A 22,075-nucleotide genomic window follows, 5' to 3' on the forward strand; every position below is an offset into this window, starting at 1 on the left:
ACTGTGCATCAAAGGACTTTATCAAGAAAGCAAAAAACCTACAGAATGGGAGAAAATATTTGATAATCATATATCTGATAAAAGTTCAATATCCAGAATATGTAAAGAGTTCCTAAAACTCAAAAACAGAAAGACAAACAACTCAATTAAAAATAGGCCAAAGATTTGAATCTACATTTCTTCAAAGATTACATACACATGGCCAATACGCACATGAAATGATGCTTTCATACACAGTAGAATGGCTGCTATTAAAAATAAGTAAAATAACAAGTGTTGGAGAGGATGTGGAGAAATAGGAACACTGTACATTGCTGGTGGGGATATAAATTATGCAACCCCTGTGCAAAATAGTTTGGTGGTGCCGCAGAAAGTTAAGTATAGAACTACCATATGACCCAGCAATACCACTGCTGGGTACATACCCATGAGAATTGAAAACAAGGTTTGGAACAGATGTTTGCACACCAATGTTCATAGTGGCATTATTTATAATTGCCAAATGATGGAAGCAACCCAAGTGTCCATCAACAGATAAATGGATAAGCAAAATGTGATGTATACATACAGTGGAATAATATTTGGCCTTAAAAATGAATGAAGTTCTGATATATGTGGCAACACTGATGAATGTTGAAGCCATCATGTTGAGTGAAATAAGCCAGACCCCAAAGTAGAAATATTGTATGATCTCATGTATAAGAAGTAATTTATAATATGTAAATTTGTAGAGTCAGAAAGTAGAATACAGTTTACCAGTGGTTGGGGTGGGGGTAGGGAGTGGAGCGTTAATACTTAATTGGTACAAAGTTTCTGTTTGGGGTGATAGAAAAGTTTTGGTAATTGATGGTGGTAATCGTGGCACACCACTGTAATTGTAATTAACGGCACTGAATTGTATACCTGAAAATGGAGAAAGTGGGAAATTTTAGGTTGTATATATGTTACCAGAAAAAATAAACAGCAGCAACAACATATGAATGTGGGGTGTCCATGCAGTTACTGGAGCAATACATGCCTACTGAGTCGCATTGTAAAACAGAACTCAAATCTCACCTCCCCCTGAGAAACCCTCTCCAGTTGATTGCTGCCTTCAAAGAAGAGCCTCTGGTTGTCCCATTTGTTACATTTCTGTTTGCAGAGCTAACTGTATGCTCCTTCAGTATCCAAATATTTCTATAGGCACAAAAGCGGGACAGAGTGTACCGATGTACATAAGTACAAACATGTATGGAGTGCATGCACACAGACACGGGGTGTATGCATGCAAAGGTGGGGGTGTATGTACTCAAACATGGGGTTGTATGCATGCAGACTTGGGGGTGCATGCACACAGATGTGGGGGTGTATGATACAGACATGGGTGTATGCATACACACGGTGTATGCACACAGAGGTGGGGGAATATACATGCAGACACTGGGGTGCATGCACGCAGACACGGGTCTGTATCCACGCAGATGTGAGGTGCATGCATGTAGGCATATGATGCATACATACCTACTGTTATTTATATTGTCATCAACATCATTTCTTTTGAAGTGATGATAGGACTGCTTGAACATTTCTCACTAACACTTGTAAAATGGCTATGATTTATTATAGGTAATGGCAGTGACAGTTCTTATTCCATAGAAGGCATTCAACAGTGTTTGTGTAAACAAAGGAATGAATGGATGACTCCAAGCCTCAAATAATGGTATTAATAAAAACAATGACCGATTTTTACTTATTACTGACTCAGAGCCAGGCAATATTGTAATACTTTCTCTAATTTGTCACAAACACTCTGAAATAGTCATTATTTGTCTTATTTCTTTGGCAAGAGAAATGAGGTTATGGGAGGCCGACTGACAAATTCAAGGGGGTCAGGTAGTTTGAGATTCAAACACAGTTTGTCTACATCCAAAGTCAATGCTTTAGTCATGCCAATGATGATTGAGGGTTTTTAGCTGAAATAGCCTTTCCTAATTCACAAGCTTAGGTAGAGTAGTCAAAGACAGACTTGCTGTATTTGGAGCAGTCATGTAGATATGCAGAGCTATGTAGAGGTGTTAAGGGGGAAGTTCTGGAGCCCCTGCACCCAGCTCCACTCTGAGGAACCCCATGGAACCCCAGGTCTCCCTGGCATCATTTTCAAACATGCCCATGGTCAAGCTGCTGCCCGTGTGGGACAGACCCTCTGACTGCAGGTTTCTGCACATGTGCCAAGACCCTGAGTTCAGGCAATGGGAGGGAGCAGGGGTGGGGCTCAGCCCAGAGGTAAAGCTCACCAGCTCCTTGGCTTTCCCAAAGGAACCCCATCAGCTCTTCCCGGGGTCTCTCAAGCAGAGCCTTAGTGCCTCAGGGACTGCTGAGGGAGAATCCCCTCTCCGGGGACTGGTGCACCAACTCGGGCCATGCCAGAGGACCAAGTGGCCTTGCTTGCGAGACTCTAGACAGCCAGCCGCCATGGGCTAGGGTCCCGATGCCACTGGCCAACTCATCTGGGATAGCGGATATCTCTAACTGGAACACTAATAATCAATCAAAAACTAAAAATATGTTTAGTGAAATGCACCTGTCTGTCATGTTGGTCCTGTATCTGCCATTGAGAGAGCATTATTAAAACCTACGTGTGTGTGTGTGTGTGTGTGTGTGTGTGTGTGTGTGTGTGTGTATATATATATATATATATATATATATATATATATATAACCTTATCAATCACCAGGCACATCGCTGATGTGAATTATTGGAACATATTGAGAAAATGTTTCCCTTAAAATGGGAAGACCTGCTATAGAAATGTTCAAGTTCTTAGGGCAAGAAGAACCCAATTAGTAGGAAAACATTTTCAGATGTACAAAATTCTTATTTTAATCATATTCCTTTCTGTCCAGAGTAAATTCATTACTGGGACTTTTCTAGAATTCCTTTCTAGAACTTCAGATGAGTCATCAGATAAAGCCTGGGCCATTAGAGGGGACCTGCACTTCAGGCAGGGCTGTGGGAAATGCAAATCTTGCCCTGGCTAAATGGTGTCCACCTCATCATCCAGCCACAGGGACCCTCACTTCAGGGACGCTGCTGACATCAGCCTCCCCACATTGCAAGGCAGGGACTCTGCCCTTACATGAGGCTATAATAGTTATCCCCCCTGTGCAAGGGCTTCCAAAGCAGAGTCTGTTCTACTTTATTCACATGCAGAGGTCTGACAGGCACCTGGGGCACAGCAAATGCTCACTGGGTGCGGGATGGACAGAGCTACCTATAGGGTGGCTAGACAGCCTGGGCTCTGCAGACATGGGGACCCAGCTGTTGGGCTGCATCCTCCCTGGGGACCATGAATAAAATGGGACATTGGCTGTCCATGGGTTCCTGGGAGGACACTGAGATGGCATAGGGAGGTAGAGAGGCCCCTAACAGGGGCAAGCCAATCCTCAACTCCAAGTCCTGAATCTAGGTGGTCATGCCTGCTTGTGGGGGGAGGGGTTCCTGCCTGCCTGGGGAGGGAGCACAGGCCTGCTTGAGGAGTTCGTGCCTTCCTGGGTGGGGTTCATGCCTGTCTGGGTTCTCATGTCTGACTAGTGGGTTCACACCTCCCTGCAGGGTTCACACCTCCCTGCAGGGTTCACACTGCCTGTGGAGGTTCGCAGAAAGCATTCTGAGGTCAGGTCCTGGTCTGGGGAAAGGACTGGATTGGTGATGAGCACATCCTGTGCCTGTATCTGCCGTTTCCCTCTAGAACTATGCCTAGAACTTCTTAAGAGCTCAAGAAGTGGTAGTTTTGTGTTGTTCTTGTGGAGAAAGAGAAGGGGAGCCTGGGAAGCCTCGGTCCTGCTACCTTTCACTCCTGCTCTGAAACTGGGTTCTTCCTGTTCTGTTGCCCTGCACGAGTGTACAAATCATACAGTTCATCAGCTATGGGGGAGGAGGAGCAAGCAGGGGACAGGGTGGGGGAGACTGACAGGGAGAGGGGAAGTATCCACTTTGCGACTGGGTGCTTTAGCATTTTGTAGACACAGCCTTGGGCACACTCCCAGCAGATTACCCACACCAGTCCATTAGGAAGGGGATGTTTCATGCAGAATATTAAATATTGATTGTCTACCTTCCTTAACATTTTAATTGCATTTCAGAGAACACTGCACTGCAGGAAATGTGGGGCAGCCTAGTTTCACTCTACCCTCAGGGGAACAGAGAATTTGGAGAAGTGAGAATGCAAAAAGCAGCCTTATAAATAAACCAGAGGTATGATAGAATAGCAAGGACAGCTACACTCAGTCATATTGGCGGCCTCATTGCAAATCTGCTCTGGGGGAAAGATGGTTTCCCGGTTGGAGGCAAAAAAAAAGTCCAATAAGCTTTGCGGTTTGGAAATTCAAGGCTTGGCCAGGCACATATGCTCATTCTTGGCCATCACAAAGGCTCCAAATGCTGTCCAGGCATTCCCACCCAGGGCGAGGGGTGGTCCCGAGTCCCGCAGACTCCATTCCACAGGAGATCCCCGGGCAAGCAACAGGCTCAGTTAGCTCCACCAGAGAACCAGACGCCCCAGGTGGGAGAGAACTTGAAGAGCCCATAGGTCCTGGCTGGCGGGGCAGTAGACATGATTTCTGTTGTGCTGGGAGAGTATCTGCAGGGGCCTGGGGAGACCCGGCTCAGACCACTGACCTGGCGGGAGAGGAGCGTGCACACTGTGACCCGGGGAGGCTGGGGCCTGGCGCGCACCGAGACGCTATCCATCCCTGTGGCTGCGCCAGCGCCTTCCTTCGAAGGCTGAGGTTCCGGCCCTAAAAAGACCACATCGATCAGGTTTTACACCATAGCTTCCAAATGAGCCTGGGGTTGTTGTAACTAAGAACAAAGAGCACCAGAGGCTATCCCGGGTCGCGTTTTGTTTGGAAGGAAGTATCGGGGCTCACCGCAAGCCGCGCGCGTCTCAGGCTCTGACTGAGGGCAGAGACGCCGGCTCCAAGGATGCGGCACCTGTGGTTGTCTGCTTTGTTTTCTTTTGTGCTGGCGTCTTACACGTCTGTTTAACATTTCATGAATGTGCGCGTCTGATCTTTTTCTCTGTGTCCCGTTTGCCTCGGGGGTGGTGACTACACCTTATGCGTCAGAGTCGGAACATGTGCTCTCGATGCTGAAAGGCCGTCTTCTCCGGGGCTTCCCTGGTGAAGGATCAGCCCTGAGAGTTTCAGTGGCTCTCCTGAGGCTGCGCGAGGCCTTGGCGCAGGGGCTGAGCCTCACCTCTTGGGCACCTGGGGCTTTTCGCTGCAAACATCACCTGCTGCTGGAGACTGCTGGTGAGCCGGGCCCATCCAGTGCCCTCAACCCACCCAGTGGGCCATCCAGCGAAATTATATTCACTGATAACCATGTGATAATCTTATTTCAAGAATGAGATTGGAATCACCCCAACTCCCCTGGGGTGCAGTTTGTGACTCCAGTCATGCTCCTGTATTTAAACAGTAGATTCAGACCCCCAAACTCATCACAGTGATTGTAAAGGCAAAGATGCATTCTTTACTTTTAAAACAATTAACTGTTTAAAATGAAAAAATAATTTAAACTATATTATTATCTTTGATAATATATTTCACGTTGGGATGGAATTTTGCACTCTCCAGGTAAAAAAATACTACACCTTGCAACCTGTGCTTAGATATTAAACAATAATAGAACTCCAAGTGGTCATATAGAATGACAGAGTTGGAATAACTGTAGTTTTGTGGCTTTGCCTTCACAATCACTGTACGACCATTGATTATCTACTGCTTAAAACGAGGAATATGAAGTACAATAGGGACTGGAATCTCAAACAGCCCCCAGAATGAGCCTACATGGTTCCAGTCTTATCCTTGAAATAACCGCACACAACTGAGTTGATGTGTATGGAGGGGAATGATGTACAGGGGAAAATCCCTGAATCAACTTCCATAGAGAATACAAGGCTTGATATATAAGTAGCAAAAATGTGCTAATGCGAGGCTTACATTTATGCTATTAAAACTCAACAATAGCCACAGCAATTGTTTAGAACTTAGACCCATGTGAGATTTTGGGGAGAGGAGTATTTTCTCACTGACCTTGTTTTGATCTTGATGATAAAAAGTAGATGAAATTTAGTAAGTTTTATTTCTGCTTTAAAGTCCTCTGCAGACAGTGGACCTCCTATCGTCTGTATCTTGGGGTGGCTGCCCCCACTACCCCACCCTTGGTTCAGCCCTTTACAGATGGGATGTGTTAATGGTATTCTCCCAGAGACCCAGAGCTCCAAGCACCCAGCTTTCCCCTAGCATAGTTGTATCCACTGTGTGGTCCTTGGGGATGAGAACAGGGATTACCAAGGGGATGCTTTGGAACTAACATTCCAACTGCAATCCCAGAGAGTGTGGCTGGTCCACAAGGGGAATGCGTGTCCAGTCCAGAGGGGCTGAAGGCAGCTGAATGACTATGCACAGGAGGAAAATGCTGGCATTGGCAATACTGCCACCAGTTAGACAGAGGAAGCATCAGAGAGAAAGGGAGAGAAATTGGATATCTCACCCCCATATCATCCCAGGGTCCTCAGGTTAACATAGCAGCTTCAGAAAACTGTATTCTACCCACACGGGTGTTACAGAGGGAGTTCACATGGAGAGGTTGTGGTAAATTGAATTATATACCCCAGAAAAAGCATGTTGTTAATCTTAACTCTGTGCGTGTGAACCCATTGCAAATAGGACCTCTTGATGTTATGAAAAATAAATTAAAAATTTTTTAAAAAATAAATGTTTTTATTAAAGAACTGAATGAGGGTGGGCCCTATTCCATATTACTACAGGGCTTAGAAAGAGTCACAGTAGCAAGAAAGGATATTGCCATGTGATGGAGGAAAGTAATTCAAGCCAAGGAACCCCTAGGATGGTGGCAAGTCACAGCTGGACTCTACAGACCATAGGAGAAAGGAAGCCTTCTAGCCTCCCAAACTGTGAGAGCAATAAAATTTCTATTGCTTAAGCCAACCCATTGTTTGGTATTTGTCATAGCAGCTAGGAAACTAAAACAGAGGGGAAGATGTCAGGAACCAAGGGTTTGGGTGATTCTAGTAGAAAAATATTTATGAAATCTGTTGCTCAAAGGGTGCAAATATATCACTTCTGTTGTGATATACAGTCTTTACTTTTATTACAGGACTAATTCAAGAAAAGGAAAGTAGGGGGAACATCTCTCCTCTGCATGCTGTATCCAGCTGTTCTCAACCCCAGCTGCTCATTGGATTTTCTTTGAGAAAAACTAGCTGTCTGCAGCAACACTGGACCAATTACATCGAATGTGTGGGCTGGGGCTGTAGCCTCTGCATTTAAAAAAAAAAAAGCACTCCTCAGGTGACTTTATGATGTAGTCTGGGTTAATATCAGTGGCACATCCAACAGAAAGTTATGTAACAAAAATGGAGAGTTTCTGTTGGGCCATTCCTGCCGTCTTCATCTATTGTATTCACATGCTGAGTTGACTGTAACTTGTGAATATGAGGGCCGTGGACTCTAAGGTAAATGACAAACTTTCTGACTTCAGAGCCATCAACTTAATTACTGTTTGAGGGCAAATAAATTAATAAATGTGTGACATTTCAGGTAATTTGAACAAATCCAAGGCCATGATATTACAGACAGAGCACTCGATGCCAAGTGAGCCCACTAGCATGGGCCTCAGCCAATTTGAGGAGACAGCCCACAATTATGGAGCAGTAGCTTTTTTGGCAAGTGTATGGAAGTGGAGATTATAATAATAGATACTCTTACTGACATAGATAACATTTTTAATTTATTTTTCTTGCACTGAAGAAAATGGCCCTAAATGAATCAACTCTTATTCCTTAATTCTCTGTTAGAGTTTCTGCACAGCAATTTTTTGATTCCTTTGGTCAATTGCAAAGGCTTATGAATTTTTCACTTTGCTAGTAGTCTAGGCAACTTGGCTATCCACTGGAAGAGGACTTCCTTTGACACCCTCTATGAAATGATACAAGATGTCCCCAACATGTCTCAAGACTTTGCGGAAAGGTTTATGCAATTGGACAAGGAAATCGTGGAAGCTGTTCTCGGCTTTCATCTAGCACCCAGGTTAGTTTTTGCTATTTCCAAGTACACAGAGATCAACAAATGTTCCACTGTTTGGTGCCTCTGGCTACCATAATGGAAAACAATCTCAAAGCAGCAGTCAAAATAATCTGACTCACAGAGACTTATGCATTGGCTAGTAGATCATGGAGTACCTAGAAGTAAAATAGATAGGCAGTACCAGAAATAAAATAGATGGGCAGTCTACTAAATTTTTGTTTGATCTGTATAAGCAGAAGAATTCTAGGTCAAGTGAACAGAAGTGTACCTTGAATTACAAAAACAGGGAGTCACACTCCCTTAATCAATTCCCAAACTTGAGACAGTTTACAGATGCAGAGCCCCTTGAATGAGGGGAAGGCTGGGTACCCTTGGGGAAGGACCCTGTTACACTGCCAAAAATTTATAGTGTTAGTCTTCCTCCTAGCCTTCCCCAGGAGGACCTATGGTCTTTTACCAGGGTAACTGTGCATTGGGAAAAAGGTAATGATCAGATATTTGGGGATTATTAGACACTGGTTCAGAAGTGACATTAATTCCAGGAGACCCAAAACATCAATCTGTTCCACAGTCAGAGTTGGGGCTTCTGGAGGTCAGGTGATTGATGGAGTTTTAGGTCAGGTCCATCTCACAGGGGGTCCAGTGGGTCCCTGGACTCATTCTGTGGTTATTTCCCCAGTTCTGGAAAGCATAATTGGAATAGACATACTCAGCAACAGGCAGAATCCTCACATTGGTTCCCTGACTCATGAAGTGAGAGCTATTATAGTGAGAAAGGCCAGGTGGAAGCCAATAGGACTGCCACTGCCTAGTACAATAGTAAACCAGAAGCAATACTGGATTCCTGGAGGGATTGCAGAGATTAATGCCACTCTTAAGGACTTGAAGGGTACAGGGGTGGTGATTCCCACAACATCCCCATTCAGATCTCCTATTTGGCCTGTGCAGAAAACAGATGGGTCTTGGAAGATGACAGTGGATTGTTGTGAGCTTAACCAGGTGGTGACTCCAATTGCAGCTGCTGTTCCAGAAGTGGTATCATTGCTTGAGCAAATCAACACATCCTCTGGTACCTGGTATGCAGCTGTTGAGCTGGCAAATGCTTTTTTCTCAATAGCTTTTAGTAAGGACCACCAGAAACAGTTTTCATTCAGCTGGCAAGGCCAGCAGTACACATTCACTGTGATACCTCAGAGGTATATCAACAGTCCAGCCCTATATCATAATATCATAATTCATAATACCATAATCATAATACCATAATGTCATAATCATAATATCAGTATATCATAATATTGTCTGCAGGGATCTTGGTCATTTCTCCCTCCCACATCACACTGGTCTACTATGTTGATGATATCATGAGCAAGAAGTAGCAACTACTCTAGATTTGTTGGTAATGTATTTGCATGTCAGTGGATGGGAGATGAATGCAATACAAATAAAGGGGACTTCCACCTCAGTAAAATTTCTAGATGCCCAGTGGTGTGAGGTATCCCTTCTAAGGTGAAGGATAAGCTGTTGCATCTGGCCCCACCTACTACCCAAAAAGAGGCACAATGCTCATTTGGGTGTGCTACTCCAGCCCATTTACCAAGTGACCAGAAAAGCTTCTAGTTTTGAGTGGGGATTGGAAGAAGATGAGGCTCTGCGACAGGTCCAGGCAGCTGGGCAAGCTGCTCTGCCACTTGGACCATATGATCCAGCTGATCCAATGGTGCTAGAAGTGTCAGTGTCAAGTAGAGATAGGAGAATCACAACACAGGCCCTTAGCATTTTGGAGTAAAGTCATACCGTTCTCTGCAGATAACTGCTTTCCATTTGAGAAACAGCTTTTGACCTGCTATTGGGCCTTAGTAGAGACAGAAAACTTAACCATGGGCCATCAAGTTACCATGAGACATGAGTTACCTGTCATGAGCTGAGTGTTGTCTGACCTGCCAAGCCATCAAGTTGGGCATGCAGGGCATACTCCATCATAAAATGGAAATGGTGTATAGAAGATAGAGCTCAAATGGGTCCTGAAGGCACAAGTAAGTTATATGAGGAAGTGGCCCAAATACCCATGGCCCCCACTTCTGCCACATTACCTTCTCTTTCCTATCCCAAAACTATAGTGTCTTGAGGAGTTCCTTACAATCAGTTGTCTGAGGAAGAGAAAGCTCAGGCCTGGTTTACAGATGATTCTGTGTGATATGCAGGCACCACCTGAAAATGGACAGCTACAGCACTGCAACCCCTTTCTGGGATGTTCCAGAAGGACAGTAGTGAAAGGAAAACCTCCCAATGAGTAGAACTTTGAGCAGTGCACTTGGTTGTTCATTTTGCTTGGAAGGAGAAGTGACCAGAGGTGTGTTTGTATACTGATTCATGGCCTGCTGTTAATGGTTTGGCTGGATGGTCAGGGACTTGGAAGGAACAGGATTGGAAGATTGGTGACGAAGTCTGGGGAAGGGGTATGTGGATAGATCTTTCTGAGTGGGCAAATAACATGAAAATATTTGTGTCCCATGTGAATGCTCACCAGAGAGTGACTTCAGCAGAGGAAGATTTTAATAATCAAGTGGATAAATGACCCATTTGGTGGATACCAGTCAGTCTCTTTCCCCAGCCACTCCTGTCATTGCCCAGTGGGCTCATGGACAAAGTGGTCATGGTGGTAGAGATGGAGGTTATGCATGGGCTCAGCAACATGGACTCCACTCACCAAGGCTGCTGAGTGCCCAATTTGCTAGCAGCAGAGACCCACACTCATTCCTGAGTATGGCACCATTCCCCAAGGTGATCAGCCTGCTACCTGGTGGCAGGTTTATTACATTGGATCACTTCCATCATTGAAGGGCCATGTTTGTTCTCACTGGAATAAACACTTACTCCGGATATGGGTTTGCCTTCCCTGCATGAAATGCTTCTGCCAAAACTACCATCCATGGACTTGCAGAATGCCTTATCCACCATCCTAGTATTCCACACAGCATTGCTTCTGACCAAGGAACCCACTTCACAGAAAATGAAGTGAGGGAATGGGCACATGCTCATGGGATTCTCTGGTCTTACCATGTTCCCCAACATCCAGAGGCAGCTGGGTTGATAAAACAGTGGAATGGCCTGTTGAAGATTCAATTATGGCACCAACTAGGTGGCAATACCTTGCAGGGCTGAGGCAGTGTTCTCCAGGAGGCTGTGTATGCTCTGAATCAGCATCCACTCTATGGTGCTATTTCTCCTTTAACCAGGATTCACATGTCCAGTAATCAAGGGATGGAAACAGGAGTGGCACTACTCACTATCACTCCTAGTGATCCACTAGGAGAATTTTTGCTTCCTTTCCCTGCAAGCTTAAGATCTGCTGGTCTACAAGTCTTAGTTCCAAAAGGAGTTGTGCTTCTACCAGCAGACACAACAATAATCTCACTGAACTGGAAGTTAAGGCTGCCACCTGGCCACTTTGGTCTTCTTATGCCTCTGAATCAAAAGGCAGGGAAAGGGATTACTCTACTGGCTGGGGTGATTGATCCTATCAAGGGGAATTAGCACTGCAAATACATAATGGAGGTAAAGAAGAGTTTTCCTGGAATACAGGAGATCCCCTTGGATGCCTCTTAGTATTATCATGCCCTATGATTAAAGTCAATGGAAAACTGCAACAACCCAATCCAAGCAGGACTAACAATGGCCAAGAAACTTCAGGAATGAAGGTTTGGGTCACCCCACCAGGCAAAGAACAATGGCCAGCTGAAGTGCTTGCTGAGGGTAAAGGGAACGTGGAATGGGTAGTGGAAGAAGGTAGTGATAAATAGAAACTATAATGACATGACCAGTTACAGAAATGAGGACAATGATGCTATGAATGTTTCCTCCTTGTTTTGTTGTGAGTATGTTTGTATTTGTCTGTAAAGCAAATATCTTTGTTTTCTTCTCTATCTTATCTCCTTATCATATGACATATGCTGTATTATCCATTTTGCAGTATTTAAGTTAAAGGAAATCAAGTTTAAGAGTTAGTGTCACCCAAGGGCTTGCACCATATTCTGGAGAGATTTAGCATGTTTCCAGTTGTACACAGGACAGCATAGTATTGTTAGGTGAAACACATGCATGTTACTGTTCTCTACTTAGAGATGAAAGTATGGTTTTAGGTGATGTGCATAACTGCCAAGTTGTCAAGGGGTGGACTGTGATGGTTAGGTTCATGTGTCAGCTTGGCCAGGTGATGTTCTTCAGCTGTCTGGTCAAGCAAGCACTGGCCTAACCACTACTGCAAGGACATTTGTGGCTGGTTAATAAAGCTGAAGGCTGGTTTATTAAATCATCAGTCAATTGGCTGCAGCTGTGACTGATTACATCAACAAACGGTGTGTCTTCTGCAATGAGAGAATTCAATCAGCTGGATTTAATCCAATCAGTTGAAAACTTTTAAATAAGAAACATAGAGGACCTTCACTTCTTCTTCACCTAGCCAGCAAAGTGTTTCATGAGTTCACCGAACACCTTCAGCAGAGTTGCCAGTTCACTGCCTGGCCTATGGAATTTGGACTCATGCATCCCATCCCCTCAGTTGTGTGAGACACTTATAAAATCTTACATTTATAGATATCTCTTTTTGATTCTGTTTCCCTAGAGAACCCTAACTAACACACTTGGCATGTAAATATTCACCCCAATGGGGTATTTGTGCCAAAGGCTTCACAAGAGACAGTCCTCATGTCCTTAGGACTCTGCCAGGATCAAACAAGTCTCTTAGAGTTGACTGGGTCCATGGTCACTTCTGTTGCACCATCCGGTTGGAAATATTCAAATAGCTTCAATGGTTTAAGTCTGAGCTTGGAAAATAACAGGCCAGGGCATGTGGTCTTCAGTGAGCTCAACCCACCACCTTCTTATAAGAGATTCAACAATGAGCACTGTTTTCCTGGTTCTATTTCTTCAACATAGGGCACCAAAGCTGGGGTTGACTGTAATTGTGACATCAACCACCAGCATCCCCGAGTTCTATCACAGCTGCCACCCCATCAGCTTTTTGTCTGCACACATACCAAGATGGCTGAATTCAGCTGTGACTGCTGGGCTGTAGAAGGAACTCACCTGTGTCCCACCAGCCCCACTCACAGCAGCCCACGGAGCCCACCAGGGACACTGCTCACCAGGGTGAGTTTTGCTGCATTCTGAAAGGAACAGCATCCATAACCCAAGCATGATGGAACAGGCAAGGAAGAAACAGCCCAGGCTGGTGGCCACGTGCACGGGAGTCAGCCCCATGGGCAGGGTGTGTGCTGCTTGCAGTCGATGGGGCCATCAGCAATCAGCTTTCAAACCATGCTGGCCACTCATAGCCCTGGAGGGAATGGCTTTCATTTCAGGAATGATTGCCTCACCTTCTCAGTGGAGAGGCTGGGAGGGAATGAGGGTCTGAATGAGGCTGATGAGCCCATAGGTTTGGAGCAATGGGGATAAGCACAGGCCAGGCTGAGCAAACCTCCTTTATCAGACCCACTTAAAGGAAACCTCAACAGGCATCAATCACATGGAAAGTGCTGGCCCACTCCCTGCATCTGTCAAGATGGGGCTCCAGGTCCAGGAGGCTGGCTTGCCCTGCGGTGGCTGGCAGCTGCATGAGTGATGTCACCAGCTGGTTGGCAGTCAGGAAATGGTTTAAATCATCTGCTGAGCAGAAGGGATGAGCATGAGCCAAGGATGGTGAGCTGGCAATGACAGCTCTCATCTGGGAGGCAGCAGGCACTGGGGACAGCTGCATCCCCAGGAAGCAGATGGTGGATCAGGCCTGTGGCCAGAGATTTCAACACAATCATGCACCCATTCAGCTCAGTGCTTAGGGTGGCTGTATGAAGGGAAGCCTCCAGAAAACAGGCCCTCTGCCTCACCAGTCCACCTGCCTCCTGTGGACTTTTACCCAAGATGACAGATGTTGGGTCTTGGACCACCACCACTATAGGATAACTGGTCTCATCCGTCTAGCTCCTTTCTCTGCCATCCAGGTGGGTGCTTGTCCTTCCACCCTGTGGCTGACCATGAGGTCAAGATGGCACCTTGGCACCAATGCTCTCCATTGCCTAGTCTCTGTCACCTCTCAGGCATCTCCTACCACCCCTGCCTGCTGCATCTGCTGTAACTAGCAGCTCACACCAAGGGCAGGCTCCTGGGAACCTCTGCAAGTCCATGGAAGGCCCTCCCTTCCAACCTTACCCTGTTTCCCCCGTACCTAGACAAATGCCATTCATGCTTCACACCTGGCCAGTCTTTGCACCTGCAGGAAGCTTTCCTCAGCTCAGTCCTCAGGGCCAGAGCCAGGATCTTTTCTACACAGTTGCACAGAATCCTGTTTCCTTTTCTTTCACCCCCACAAGCCCAGTAAGGTACCTGAGGGTCAGGAAACAGTCTAATTCTTTGCATTTTCTCTAGCATTTAGCATGTTTCATTGATGGTCACATGTGCCATTGATATTTGTAACTGAATTTAAGCCTTTAGTTCCTGATAATTGGGTTTCCCATTGTAGTTTTGAAATCACTAAAGAAGGTTGTAAAAGCCTTTCACTGACAAGAGCTCTAAAGACAAAGCAGGAAAGCATGAACAATGCCTGCTTGGTCAGACATCAACACAGCAGGGAGGCCAGGCCGTTCTCTCCAGAGCTGCTGTTGCTTGGCCTTCAGATCCCCAGTTGTTCTGAGAGCTGAGCCTGATGATGGACAGCCTTGCAGGAGTCCAGGAGCTTGTGTGGCACACGCAGCTCCCTGCCCTCCCTGCAGGAAGTGCTGTGCTGCTGAGCTGGCCAAGGACCCACTGTACTTCTCAGGGATTTGTAGATCTTGGAAGCCCACATCTCCAGCTGCAGGGATTTCTCAGTCACATTTCCAGGCCTGGCTGAGATTTGGATTCAGGCACAATTAGCACCAAGTGATGGCTGCTGGCATGCCCTTGGCACCACACCCAGCCCAGCCCGGGACTGGGAAGGGAACCTTCTCCTCCAGGAGCAGGCCACAGGACATGGGAGCACTGCTTTTCACACAGCCCAGTTTTAGAGGCTCTGAACAATGGGGGAGGCACGCACTTCACAATTATTCATCTTTGTCCCTGCCAACTTAATTATAGAACCCATAACATTCCCCTAAAGGGAGGTATGTTTCTATCTGTAGGTCTCATTCATTAGATAGGGACTTCCTTCTACTGTGGTATTTAAATGAAATAGATCTGAGGGCCTCCAGGACCAAGATGGTATAGTGAGTGAGGATGTTTAAACACCTTCCTCTACCAATTCCCACTGAAATGGCTCAATTGACATAAAAGGCAAAATTCTATATCATAGTCAGCAGTCATAAAAAATTTAACACTGACCTACAAAATCTCTGACAGAGCTTACCTGAACTCAGTATGGATGAACCAGCTTTCCCCTGTGAATGTTTGGAAAGAAAAAGATCACAGAACTCCCAAACAGCAAAAGACTGAACATTTAAAGCAAATGTATTCCTGTCAAATAAATACACCACTGGAAGGAGAAAAGAGCACTAAAAAGAGAGAGCAGGCCTCTTCAACAATAACAACTCAAACTCTCATTCATATTTAAGAGAAGCAAGAAAGATGTAGCATTGATGAAGCAGCAGTAGACAGTTGTAGAAAACAGCAACCTCAGAAAGAGTTGCCAGAGGTTAAAAAAAAAAAAAAAGACATGATACTGAAGCAAACAGTATATTGGAGACTGAACAAAAGCAAATTATTGAAGTAGCTCAGGGGATTCTCCTGCTGCTCAGACCAAAGAGATAAACAGGGAAAATATGAAGAAAAGAGAAACAGACAAGACTTACAAGAGTCCTGGGAAGTGTATACTGGGGATTTCAGAAGGACAGGACAGAGCAGATGGAAGAGAAGAGAAGCAACACATTCTGTGATCTGAAGGCACAAATTTTCTGATTGAAATTGTGGATTAAATTGTAGAAAGTACTCAAAACTGGGCAGTTTCTGGTGGCATTCTTGAATTTCAGCTATACAGAAAATATTCTTTTTTTTTGTTAAGATTTATTCACACACCATACAATCATCCAAAGTGTACAACCAAGTGATCATATTACCGTCATATAACTGTTCATTCATCACCCCAATCTGTTCCTTGTACCAGAAAAGGTAAAAATAAGAATAAAACAATGAGAGTAAAAAAAGAATACCCAAATCATCCCCCCCTCCTGCCTTATTTTTCCTTAAGTTTTTTGCCCCCATTTTTCTACTTATCCATCCATACACTGGATAAAGGGGAGTGTGATCCCCAAACTTTCACAATCACATGCTAACCCCCTTGTAATCTACATTGTTATATAATCATCTTCGAGATTCAAGGCAACTGGGTTGTAGTTTGATAGTTAAAGGTATTTACTACTAGCTATTCCAATACATTAAAACCTAAAAAGAGTTATCTATATAGTGCATAAGAATGCCCATCAGAGTGCCCTCTTGACTCCGTTGGGAATCTCTCCACCACTGACACTTTATTTCATTTCATTTCATATCCCCCTTTTGGACAAGAAGATATTGTCCATATATGATGCCAAGGTTCAGACTCCTCCCCAGGAGTCATAGCCTGTGTTGCCAGGGAGATTTGCACCCCTGGGTATCAGATCCCACTTAGGGTGTATGGCAGTGATTTCACCTACTAAGTTGACTTAGCTAGAGAGAGAGGGCCACATATGAGCAACAAAGAGGGATTCAGGGGGAGACTCTTAGGCACAATTATAAGCAGGTTTAGCCTCTCCTTTGCTGTAATGAGCATCATAAGGGCAAGTCCCATAATAGAGGGTTCAGCACATCAACCCACCAGTCCTCAGTGTTTGTGAGAACATCAGCAACCATCCAGGTGAGGAAGCCCAACACCTCTGCATTTTCCCCCAGCTTCTCAGGGGGGCTCTACATATATTTTTTTTCATTGTTTTGTTATCTTAAATTAACTTTATCAAAAATTTAAAAAGAACAGACAATAAAAAAAAAAACATTTCAAACAAAACCAAAATAAAGGAATAAGAAAAAACAAATAGCCTAAAATAACTACATTACTTCCAACATGTTCCTACTCTACCCCAAGAAAATATATGGACTATAACCCAGGAAAGGAATAAGAAAAACAGATAACCTAAGATAACTACATTTCTGTGAACTTGTTCCTACCATACCCACCAGAAGTTAACAAACCACAGTCATTCCTAAGCATTCCCAGAATGTTAAATTTACCCACAATAACATATCTGTTCTTATTAGATTATCATTCCCCCTTCACTAATTGCTATCTACCACTAGGTCCCCTACATTCTACATTATAAACCATTTATTTTACATTTTTCAGTGTTCATATTAGTGGTAGCACATAATATTTCTCTTTTTGTGCCTGGCTTATGTCGCTTAGCATTATGTCTTCAAGGTTCATGCATGTTGTCATATGTTTCATGACATCGTTCCTTCTTACTGCTGGGTAGTATTTCATCATGTGCATTTACCACATTTTATTTATCCACTCATCTGGTGAAAGACATTTGGGTTGTTTCCATCCCTTGGCAATTGTCAATATTGCTGCTATTAACCTTGGCATGCAAATATCTGTTTCTGTCACTGCTTTCAAATCTTCCAGGTATATATCAAGAAGTGAAATTGCTGGATCAAAGGGTAAATCTATATCTAGTTTTCTAAGGAACTGCCAGACTGACTTCCAGAGTGGCTGGAAGTACAGAAACTTTCAAGTTTGAGGAGCTCCTGTTTATCTATGTTTTCTTTTGTTGCTTGTGCTTTGGGTGTAAGGTCTAGGAAGTGACCTCTTAATACAAGGTCTTGAAGATGTTTCCCTACATTATCTTCTAGGAGTTTTATGGTACTGTCTCTTATATTGAGGTCTTTAAACCCATTTTGAGTTAATTTTTGTGTAAGGTGTGAGGTGGGGTCCTCTTCCATTCTTTTGGATATGGATATCCAACTCTCCCAGCCCCATTTGTTGAAAAGACTGTTATGTCCCAGTTCAGTGGCTTTGGGGGCCTTATCAAAGATCAGTCAACTGTAGATCTGGGGAGACTATCTCTGAATTCTTAATTTAATTCCATTGATCAGTATGTCTATCTTTGTGTCAGTACCATGCTGTTTTGACTACTGTGGCTTTATAATAAGCTTCAAAGTCAGGGAGTGTAAGTCCTCCCACTTCATTTTCCCTTTCCAAATAAATTTAATGACTATCTTTTCCAAGTCTGCAAAGTAGGTTGTTGGAATTACATTGAATCTGTAGGTGAGTTTGGGTAGAATTGATATCTTAATGATATTTAGCCTTCCTATCCATGAACATGGAATATTTTTCCATCTTTTTGGATCCCTTTCTGCCTCTTTTAGTAAAGTTATATAGTTTTCTTTGTATAGGTCTTTTACATCTTTGATTAAGTTTATTCCTAGGTACTTGATTTTTTTTTAGTTGCTATTGAAAATGATATCTTTTTCTTGAGTGTCTCTTCAGTTCAGTCATTTCTAGTGTATAGGAACATTACTTACTTAAGTGCATTAATCTTGTATCCTGCAACTTTGCTAATTTTTTTCCAGATATAAGATCATATGATCTGAAAATAATGACAGTTTTACTTCTTCCTTTCCAATCTGGATGCCTTTTATTTCTTTGTCTTGCTGGATTGCCCTGGCTAGCACTTCCAGCACAATGTTGAATAACAGTAGTGACAGTAGACATCCTTGTGGCATTCCTGATCTTAGAGGGAAGGCTTTCAGTCTCTTGCCATTGAGTACTATGCTGGCTGTGGGTTTTTCATATATGCTCTTTATCATATTGAGGAAGTTCCCTTCAATTCCTACCTTTTGAAGTGTTTTTATCAAGAAGGGATGTTGGATTTTGTCAAATGCTTTTTCAGCATCTAAAGAGATGATCATTTGATTTTTCCCTTTTGATTTGTTAATGTGTTGTAATACATTGATTGATTTTCTTATGTTGAGCCATCCTTGCATGTCTGGAATGAAACCCACTTGTCATGGTGTCTGATTTTTTTAATGTGTCTTGGGATTTGTTTTGCAAGATTTTTTTGAGAATTTTTGCATCTATATTCATTAGGGAGATTAGCCTGTAGTTCTCCTTTCTTCTAGCATTTTTATCTGGTTTTGGTATTAGAGTGATGTTAGCTTCATAAAATGTGCTAGGTACTGTTCCATTTTCTTCAAAGTTTTGAAAGAATTTTAGTAAGATTGGTGTCAGTTCTTTTGGAAATGTTTGGTAGAATTCCCCTGTGAAGCCATCTGGCCCTGGGCATTTATTTGTGGGAAGCTTTTTGATGACTGACTGGATTTCTTTGCTTGTGATTGTTTGATTGAGGTCTTCTATTTCTTCTCTTCTCAGTCTTGGTTATTCATATGTTTCCAGGAAATTGTCCATTTCCTCTACATTATCTAGTTTGTTGGCATATGGTGTTTCATAGTATCCTTTTATAATTTTTTTTAATTTCTTCAGGATCCCCAGTAATGTTGCCTCTTTCATTCATTATTTTGTTTATTTGGGTCTTCTCTCTTTTTGATTTTGTCAGTCTACCTTGGGGCTTGTCAATCTCGTTGATCTTCTCAAAGAACAACTTTTGGTGCAATTTATTCTTTCTATTTGTTGTTATTGTTGTTGTTCTCTATGCCATTTATTTCTGCTTTAATCTTTGTTATTTCTTTTCTTCTTGGTTTAGGATTAGTTTCCTGTTCATTTTCTAGCTTCTTCAGTTGTTCCATTAGCTCTTCAGCTTTAGCTTTTTCTTCCTTTTTAATGTATGGATTTCCCCCTCATTACTGCTTTTGCTGCATCCCATAAGTTTTGATATGTTGTGTTCTCATTTTCATTTGTCTGTATATATTTAGCAATTTCTCTTGCTATTTCTTCTTTAACTCATTGACTGTTTAGGAGTGTGTTGTTTAACCTCCAGGTATTTGTGAAATTTCTAAGTCTCTGATGATTATTGACTTCTAATTGTATTCCACTGTAATCAGAGAATATGCTTTGAATTATTTTATTTTTTTTAAATTTATTGAGGCTTGTTTTATGGCCCAGCATATGATCTATTCTGGAGAAAGTTCCATGAGCACTAGAGAAGAATGTGTATCCTGGTGATTTCAGATGTAATGTTCTATATATGTCTGTTAATTCAAATTCATTTATCAGATTGTTTAGGTTTTCAATTTCCTTATCGGTCTTCTGTCTGGTTGATCTCTCTATAGGAGAGAGTGATGTATTGAAGTCTCCCACAACTGCTGTGGAAACATCTACTGTTTCCTTTAGTTTTGCCAATGTTTGTCTCATGTATTTTGGGGTACCCTGATTGGGTGCATAAACATTTATGTTTGTTATTTCTTCTTGTTGAAATTCTCTTTTATTAGTATGTAGTGGCCTTCTTTGTCTCTCATAATATCCTTGCATTTAATGCCTATTTTATCTGAGATTAATGTTGCTATTCCTGCTTTCTTTTGGCGGTAGCTTGCATGAAATATTTTTTTTTCCATCCTTTCACTTTCAATTTCTTTGTGTTCCTGTGTCTAAGATGAGTCTATTGCAAGCAACATATTGATGGTTCATATTTTTAAATCCATTCTGCCAATCTATATCTTTTAAATGGGGAGTTCAACCTGTTTACATTCAATGTTATTACTGTGAAGGCATTTCTTGAGTAAGCCATCCCATCCTGTGGTTTATGTTTGTCATAAACCAAAGGATAGGATTATCCTTTGGTTATGTTTCCCCTCTCTCTTAATGTCCTATAATGTACCCTTACTGAATCTTTTTAGTTCTGAATCTTTCTCCATACCTTGCTCTCCTTTCTTTGTTTCTCTGTTGGTAGGATCCCTTTAATATCTCAAGTAGGTCAGGTCATTGTAAGCAAATTCTTTCAGCATTTGTTTGTCTGTGAAAAATTTAAGCTCTCCCTCTAATTTGAAGGAGAGCTTTGCTGGATAAAGTATTCTTGGTTGGCAGTTTTTCTCTTTTAGAATTTTAAATATGTCATGCTATTGCCCTCTCACCTCCATGGTGGCCACTGAGTAGTCACTGTTTAGTTTTATGCTGTTTCCCTTGTATGTGGTGAATTGCTTCTCTCTTGGTGTTTTCAGAACTTGTTCCTTCTCTTCAGCACTTGACACTCTGATTAGACTATGTCTCTGAGTGGGTTTATTTGGATTTATTCTGTTTGGAGTTCTTTGAGCATCTATGACATGTGTATTTATGTTGCTTAGAAGGTTTGGGGAGTTTTCCCCAACACTTTCTTAGAGTATTCTTCCTTTATCTTTACCCTTCTCTTCCCCTCCTGGAACACTGATGATTCTCATATTTGTGTGCTTTATGTTGCCAATCATATCCCTGAGATCCATTTTGATTTTTTCAATTTTTCCCCATTCTTTCCTTAGTTCTTTCACTTTCCATTCTGCTCTCCTCCAGCTCACTGATTCACTTCTCAGCTTCCTCTAATCTAGTACTGTGAGTATCCAGAATCTTTTTAATTTGATCAACAGTTTCTTTTATTTACATAACATCATCTATTTTTTTAATTTACTCTTTCAAATTCTTCTTTATGCTCTTCTAGGGTCTTCTTCATGTCCTTTATATCCTGTGCCATGATCCCATTGTTTGTCATTAGTTCTTTGATTAATTGCTCCAAGTACTGTGTCTCCTCTGATCTTTGGATTTGTGTGTTTGGATTTGGATTATTCATTTCTTCTGGTTTCTTCATACTCTTTAAAATTTTCTGTTGCTTTTGGCCTCTTGGCAATTAATTTTCTTGATAGGGTTCTTTTAGGATATGTAGACTTATTTGAGCAATTGTCTCCAATTTGTCAGACATACAGCTTGGTGGAGTACACTTTCTCTGACTAACCAGCAGGTAGCATCCATGAGCCACCTATTCCCCTCAAGCCAGTTCTCCCCAACTTTCTCTTTGTGGTGAGTGGGGGTCCGAATCTTGTGGGGGTCCAATTTGTGCACCACATTT

Source organism: Choloepus didactylus, chromosome 9 (genome assembly GCF_015220235.1).
Source record: "Choloepus didactylus isolate mChoDid1 chromosome 9, mChoDid1.pri, whole genome shotgun sequence".
NCBI lineage: Eukaryota > Metazoa > Chordata > Mammalia > Pilosa > Megalonychidae > Choloepus > Choloepus didactylus.